The 7,844-nt window shown below is 40.5% G+C and overlaps 1 long non-coding RNA gene across 1 annotated transcript; it reads left to right on the forward strand.

Moving 5' to 3' along the window:
- The first annotated feature begins 5,933 nt into the window (after positions 1 to 5,933).
- On the forward strand, positions 5,934 to 7,550 carry LOC103349400 (uncharacterized). The gene is made up of 2 exons (XR_517574.4): positions 5,934 to 6,100; positions 7,319 to 7,550. It is a non-coding gene; the product is annotated as an uncharacterized lncRNA (long non-coding RNA).
- Positions 7,551 to 7,844: the final 294 nt, after the last annotated feature.

Consider the following 7,844-nt stretch of genomic DNA (forward strand, 5'->3'; position numbering starts at 1 on the left):
TTCCATCAGCTGGTTCACTCCCCAGATGGCTGCAACAGGCAGAGCTGCGCCGATCCAAAGCCAGGAGCCAGGAGACTCTTCCGGGTCTCCCATGTGGGTGCAGGGGCCCAAGGACCTGGGCCATCTTCTACTGCTTTCCCAGGCCATAGCAGAGAGCTGGATTGGAAGTGGAGCAGCCGATACTTGAACCAGTGTCCATATGGGATGCCAGCACTGTAGGCTTTACTTACTATGCCACAGCTCCAGCCCTGCGTTGCCCATTTCTTAACTGGATTGCTTTGTTTTTGCTGAGTTTTCTGAGTCGCTGATCTATTCTGGATATTAAACCTTTGTCAGATAGCTTGCAAATATTTTTCCCAGTCTGTCAGTTATCTCTTCACCGTATTGATTGTTTCCCTTGATGTGCAGAAACTTCTGGGTTTGAAAAGATCCCATTTGTCTAGTTTTCCTTTAGTTGCATGTGCTTTGATGTTCTTATCCAATGAGTTATCACCAACACCAGTGTCTTGAAGTTTGTCCCCTACATTTTCTTTCAGCAACTTCACAGTCTCAGGTTTCAAATTTATGTCTTTGATCCATCATGTGTTGATTTTTGTGTATAGTGAAAGATGTTGATCTAATCATATGTGTGTTTTTCCAATCATATATATAAATACATATCCAGTGTTTCCAACACCATTAATTGAATTGATTGTCCTTTCTCCAGTGTATTGTCTGGGCAATTTTATAAAAAAATCAGTTAAATGTATGTACACTGATTAATTTCGGAGCTCTCTATTTATTCTATTGATCTTTGTGTCAGTTTGTATGCCAGTACAATGCTGTGTTAATTACTATAGCTTGTAATATGCTTTGAAGTCAGGTGTTGGGATGCCTCCAACTTTATTTCTTTTGTTCAAGATTAATTTGGCTATTTGGAATCTTTTTTGATTCCATATGAATTTTAGAGCCAGGATTGGAAGCCGGCTCCGTGGCTCAATAGGCTAATCCTCCACCTCCGGTGCCGGCACACCGGGTTCTAGTCCCGGTCGGGGCACCCGATTCTGTCCTGGTTGCCCCTCTTCCAGGCCAGCTCTCTGCTGTGGCCCGAGAGTGCAGTGGAGGATGGCCAAGTGCTTGGGCCCTGCACCCCATGGGAGACCAGGAGAAGCACCTGGCAGTTGCCTTCGGATCAGTGCAGTGCACCGGCCACGGCGGCCATTGGAGGGTGAACCAACGGCAAAGGAAGACCTTTCTCTCTGTCTCTCTCTCTCTCACTGTGCACTCTGCCTATAAAAAAAAAAAAAAAAAAAAAAAAAAAAAAAAAAAAAAAAAAAAAAAAAAAAAAAAAAAAACCAGGATTAAGAAATGAGAAATAATCCTTCCTGTACTTGTAAGCATTTCTCCAAGCTTTCTTGGGTATGCCCCTCTTTCCCTGTGTGCCATTCCTGAAAGTCGTAATTTCACTGAGCAAACTGGTTGGATGGAAGTGCCTCTACCCACCTCTACCCAGGCATACTTATCTCATGGGCTATTAATAAGGCTCCAGCATTCCTCTGAAATCCTGCCCGTGCAGGCGGTGGCTTCTGCTCTCAGCTAACTTGTGCTGCCCAGATGGTAAATGGGTTTGGGGGAACTAGTGTGATCCCTCCAATACTTGGGCAACTACTTTTGCTGTGGTTAATACAGTCCTTTATCTCTTGTCATCATGTGTCTTGTCCCAGTATTCATAAAACTGTTGATAGGTAATTTGCTAGCTTACAGTAGAGTAATATCTCAGACGTCTTGGCAAGTAGAAATCAGTGTAAACGGTACCAATCAGTGGAGTGAATTTTTCACTAATGATCAGTTGGTGAGACGTGGATCAGAGATGAGGAAGGCTGCCAGTATTTACACCTGGGAAACCAGAGATAATGCAAACTCTTTCAGAGGAAGGCAGAATGAAAAGTTCACAACTTTGTACTGGTATATACAATTAATTTCAATCTTCTCAAGTAATATAAACTGTCTTGGTGAGTATGAATAAACAATAAAAGCCTCAAAATCATAAAAAGTTTTAAAAATATGTGATGAGAAGGGTATGTTGGGAAAAGCCTTTCTATATTTCAGTTGACATAGCCATCTCAATCTCTGATGATAGGTGTGTCCTTTTCCTTCTTATGGGTTGATGCATTTTGAACCAATATTTTCTTTTTGTCTATGATGTGCTATGAATTTTTCACCAACATTTTCCCTATTTGGCCATAGTGTAATTTCTAAACATAAAAAAATATGAAAGTCTGCATTAAATTTAATTGACTTAATTTAGCAGATACAAAAATCCTTTGGTAATGTCTGGCTACTGAACTCCCATTTCGGATTTTAGAAACTTCCTCCATTTGTTCTCTTGAGGGTGGCAAGAAAATGGACTGTTAAACAGCTTTCACAGCCTTTACCTGAAGAGGAGAACGTTGAGGTAATTTATGTGCCCTGGAGAGTAGTTAGTGTTCCACGTTCTATGAGTTTGAGTCATGATTAAAGCCGGCAGGGGATTGATGTCACTAATGGCCAGTTAATTAGAAGCATCAAACAGTTCTTAAAGCAGATTTGGAATATGTGATATCATTAGGCTAAAATGTAATTTGCTAACTTTATTCTTATTAAATTTGCCAAGTCTGTTTTTTCCCTATACTTTGCTATGTGTGTTTTTAATTAAAACACAGAATATATCTGAGACACTGAACAACGTTGAAAATGCAATATAATTTGAATTGCTATGAAAAGTAGAGCTGTTAAAAATTGTGTTTATAGGGACTAGTATTATGGTATAACAGGTTAAGCCGCCACCTGCAGTGCCAGCATTCCATATGGGCGCTGGTTCAAGTCCTAGCTGCTCTATTTCTGATCCAGCTCCCTGCTAATGGCCTAGGAGAGCAGTGGAAGATGGCCCAAGTGCATGGGCCCCTGCACCCATGTGGGAGACTCTGAGGAAGCTCTCGGATCCCGGCGTCAGCCTGGCCCAGTCCTGGCTTGTTGCAGCCATCCAGCAGGTGAACCAGCAAATGGAAGATCTCTCTCTCTCTCTCTCTCTGCCTCTGTCTCTCCCTCCTATAACTCTACCTTTCAAATAAATAAATCCTTTTTATTATTTTTGAAGATTTTATATATTTATTTGAGAGGCAGCGTCACAGAGAGAGGGAGAGAAGGAAAGAAAGGTCTTTCATCCACTGGTTCACTCCCCAAATGGCCATAATGGCCAAAACTGGACCGATCAGTTGGAAACCAAGAGCTTCTTCCAGGATTCCGATACAAGTGCATGGGCCCAAGCTCTTGAGCCATCTTCCACTGCTTTCCCAGTCCATTAGCAGAGAGCTGGATTGGAAAGGGAGCTGCCAGGACTTGAACTGGCACTCATATGGGGATGTTGGCACTGCAGGCAGACACTTAGCTTACCATGGTACATCGTCAGCCCCAGTAAATAAATCATTAAAAAAAGTGTTTATACATTTTTTCTTTACATTGGGATTATTTAAAGCTAGAATCACTAGTGCTTCTAAAATTAATAATATTATAAGATAGACATTCTTCTAAATATTTTCTATCTCAAATTTTCTCTACAAGTTAATAAATGAACAGATAATAAAGATCCTCTCCGGAGACCTCAGTCAGTCTGTACTCACAACAAAGTTTCTTCTCTGAAGGGATGTAGGTGGGTGAGCTTAACTTCTAAAGGCAACAATAGTAACACCATCACAATAGCATTAAAGTTAGCAGCTTAAAGCCAGAGAAGTGAAAACAAATAGGAGGACCCTCGGTGCATGCCTATCACCACAGCTTCTGAAAACAGAAGCTGTGCATTCTCATTAGAGCCCTGGCTCAGCAAACACAGAAAATGAGTAGAGACAGAAAGGAGAAATACAATATGTTAATGACATTATCACCCAGTAGTTTTTGCTTTGGTACATTTTCTGGTTTATTTGTACCTCTTGTGAAAGGCATACACAGAGATGGAGAGAGACAGAAAGAGAGAGAGAGAGAGGAGGCTCACTATTCGAATATAATATTCAAGTGTATAAACATTTGCAATACAAGTGATATAGTTAAAATGAATTGAGAAAAATATTTGCTTGTTTTAAGGATCCATAATGATAACACAATCCTCTGTTTATAAGGATAATTAATTTGCATTATTGATTACATTAAGTGTTTTCATATAGAGGCTCAAAATACAATAATATAACAGAATTGAAGAGGTAGAAAGACAGAAAATACAGATGTGTGTGTATTATGTTTTAATTTTTAATTTGATGATGACTCCAAAAGTGTTCCCCAAATTGCTGAGAGTTATGTGAGCCTCAGGAAACATTATCCATGAAAAACCTTCTTGAATGTCTGTTTCCAAGGGACTACTGATGTGCTCTTCCGCAAACTCAACCGGGTTCTCAGTGGTAAACAATGTCATCTTGCCCCAGGTGGTATCCTTATCCCACTACTATGGTAAAGGAGGACAAATTGATACTTTGGGTATCCCTGAATAAATTTCTGCAAAATGAATTGAAATGTACTCTTAAGAATGTTTTGAAGATACTTGCTTTATCTGGTAGGTGTTTTAGTTCTTTCCTCCTAACTGAAAATTCCTGTAGCCCATATTTCTTTGTTAAGCTCTTCGGTCTTTGGTGGTGGAAATTGGTGCAAAGTTGGAAGCAAAAGTCGGTTCTTATATGAAACAGAGAATGAAGATTTTCTCAGACATCAGAATAGCAGCCTGATAATTCACATGTAACACAATAAAAATAGCTACAACAAAATAGATGTTTGATGTTCAAAATCATTGCAAGTCATCATGTCCTCCAAGATGCAGACATCAAGATGTGATCAGATGTGCAAGAAATTTCTTTTGTGGTAGACATCTGGGAAGAACAAAGAAGAAAACAAGATACTGAGATAATTTTCAGACCACAATGCTCTTCTGGACTCTGAAAGAGAGAAGATGTATACTTAGCTTTTCATCACTATAATACCTGAAAAATTAACTTTGTAAAGAGAAATATTTTACTTAGATCACAGTGTTTGAGATTAAAGTATGAGATTGGCAGACCAATCATTCTGGTGATTGGTGAGCACAGCAGATGTCATTGACAGCAAGAATCGCTCAATTGCGCCCCACCCCAGCCATCACAACACAAAGGTCTACCATTCCACGTAGGCTTGGAAATTGCAAGGTTACTGGGACATATTACAGTTCCTTCACTGGAGTTTGTCTAGGAGCTGTGGCTAGTACTTAATCTTTACTACTTTATTTATGTATATTTTTACTTAATCTTCAAAATCAGCTGAGAAACCTGAACTCTTGGCCCCAGGTGATATCCTTATCCCACTACTATGGTAAAGGAGGACGATGATACTTTGGGTATCCCTGAATAAATTTCAGTATAACCTGTTCCAATGGTCCTTAAGATGTCTGAATGTTTTCCATTATCCAATGCATATTCCTTAGAGTACGTGGTTGTATGATCTTTTGGGTGTGGACTTGGATAATCATCTTTTCATGGCAGGAAAATTGTCTCTAGGAGGCCTTGGACCACCCAGTTCTTCCCCATTGCTGAATTGTAGACCTCAATAACAATGGTTGCATGCCATGGGAATTCCATATCCTGAGATACACAAGAACTTGATGGTATAGTGAAGGCTCTGTTCTGTCCCTCATAGAAGGAAGGAATGTCCTACACCACTTCAGTCCGTAAATGTATTCAACGTAATATCCAATATAATATGCAATTGAGTATGAAGCCCAGGGCCAGCTGCTTTTTAGGGTCCCTCAGCTTGAGTGCAAGTGGGGCACGTGCATCCCCCTGAGCAGCTTTCCAGAACTCTGGGGCACTGAATCACTGTGAATCCTAGGCTTCCACATCCCCTTGCTGCCTAGGGGTTAATAATAAGCCTACCTCATATAGAACCCTTGTGTACAAGGGTTCTATCTCACTGGACGCCTGAAAATGATAGAAGCTGTCACAGCCCAAGGTACAGTGAGCAAAGCAATCGCAGTCCTTCCCTGGCATCGGTAAATGGTGCTCAGTGAACCTACTTCAGAGCCATAGTGTTTTGGGTAGATAGCTCCTCAGAGAATGGAAAGCAGCAATTGGTAAGTGTTTGAACGCATAGTAAGGCATCGTGATATTTTGTCAGAGTAATTTTCCTTGGTCTCTGCTACACTGTTCCTCCCCTTTCATGATTAGAGCTGTGTAGCAGCACCTTTGCTTATTGACATTGGCTTTTTGCCCTTAAAGATGATTTTGTCGACTAAGTATGTCACAGCTTCAAACAGGCAACATTCTTGACTTCCCTTTGACCTTGCTGTCCTTGTGCTCACTTCAGCTCTCTGGCTTTTGGTAATTAAATCCTAAAATTTTCTTCAACTGGCTCCAGAACTCCATCATCCATAGGTGATAATAAGCCCATTTCTGTAAAACCACCTCTGCCACCCTTGTCCTGTAAAGGGAGCCAGATCTGAACTTAGGGATGTTGGTGCCCCTTTCACTAGCAAATCATTATTGCTCTTGGTTAATGATGACTTCTAACCTGCATGCCATATCCATTCCTGTATGTCTACAACCCCTAGTCTCCTTAAGGGAGCTCATGTATATGCAGTTAACTGAGTATTTTCTTTGCTTGTTCCAACATCCTACAAGATGCAGAAGAACAAATTTGTCCCATCTCTTGGGTTCTTTGTCAGAGTGCTAAATCTCATGTCCTGTAAAAATTCTCTCAAATCACTGAGTTCCTACTTAATCAATAATACATTCCATCTCCATGATTGAGCATACTCAGTGTTTTTCAAAATGTTCCTCTCTGTACATTCTAATTCTTGCAACTCACTTAGTTTATGAGCTACTTCTCTTCCAGGAAAAAGAATATCTTCAATAAAATTATGATAGTATTTATCCCCAGTAATTGGCGTGAAAGAGCCAACTTCCAATAAAATAGAATATCAACCCTTACTGGGGAACACTAGGTCACCTCTGCAATTCAGAAGATTTGAGGTGTTTACAGACCCAGTATGATCAGTAATACCCATCCATGAGTTTGTAACCCATATTTTGGAGTCTCAGTTTCCTGGACTTAGTGTAACATGTCTTCTTTAGTCATTATTCAAATCCTGTCTGTGTCTCTGCAGCTCCATGTGGTATTGAGCCTGCTGCTCAGTAGTGTCTCCCCTTCCATTGCAAGCCGTAAGGACTGCATATTGTGCTCTTCTAAAGAAGACCAGTGATTCTTAATGCTGCTTCTTTGTGCATTATCTTTCTGCGTAACATCAATGTAGTTTAACAACTATCCCGTTCTTGTATTCTTTTTGCTTCAGTTGCTCATACATCTTTCCAATGCCTGAATCATCACACCTTCAACTATGGTGCTGTCTGCTCACCCATGCGATGGTTTCCCAGGTCACCAACAGGCTGCAGCTTGGACCATTCCAGCTCTGTGCTGCATCCACCACGTGGTGTCATCAATGTTTCCACTGAGAAGTGCCTGAGCCAGTTCTTTTTTTGCTTTTTCTTTTCAAACTTTTATTCAATAAATATAAATTTCCAAAACACAGCTTATGAATTATAGCAGCTTTTCCCCCCATAACCTCCCTCCCACCCACAGCCATCCCATCTCCCACCCCATTCTTCATCATGATTCATTTTCAATTATCTTTTTTTTTTAAACTTTTATTTAATGCATATAATTTTCCAAAGTACGACTTATGGATTACAATGGCTTCCCCCCCATACCGTCCCTCCCACCCACAACCCTCCCCTTTCCCACTCCCTCTCCCCTTCCATTCACATCAAGATTCATTTTCGATTATCCTAATATACAGAAGATCAGCTTAGTATACATTA

This window comes from Oryctolagus cuniculus, chromosome 10 (genome assembly GCF_964237555.1).
Source record: "Oryctolagus cuniculus chromosome 10, mOryCun1.1, whole genome shotgun sequence".
NCBI lineage: Eukaryota > Metazoa > Chordata > Mammalia > Lagomorpha > Leporidae > Oryctolagus > Oryctolagus cuniculus.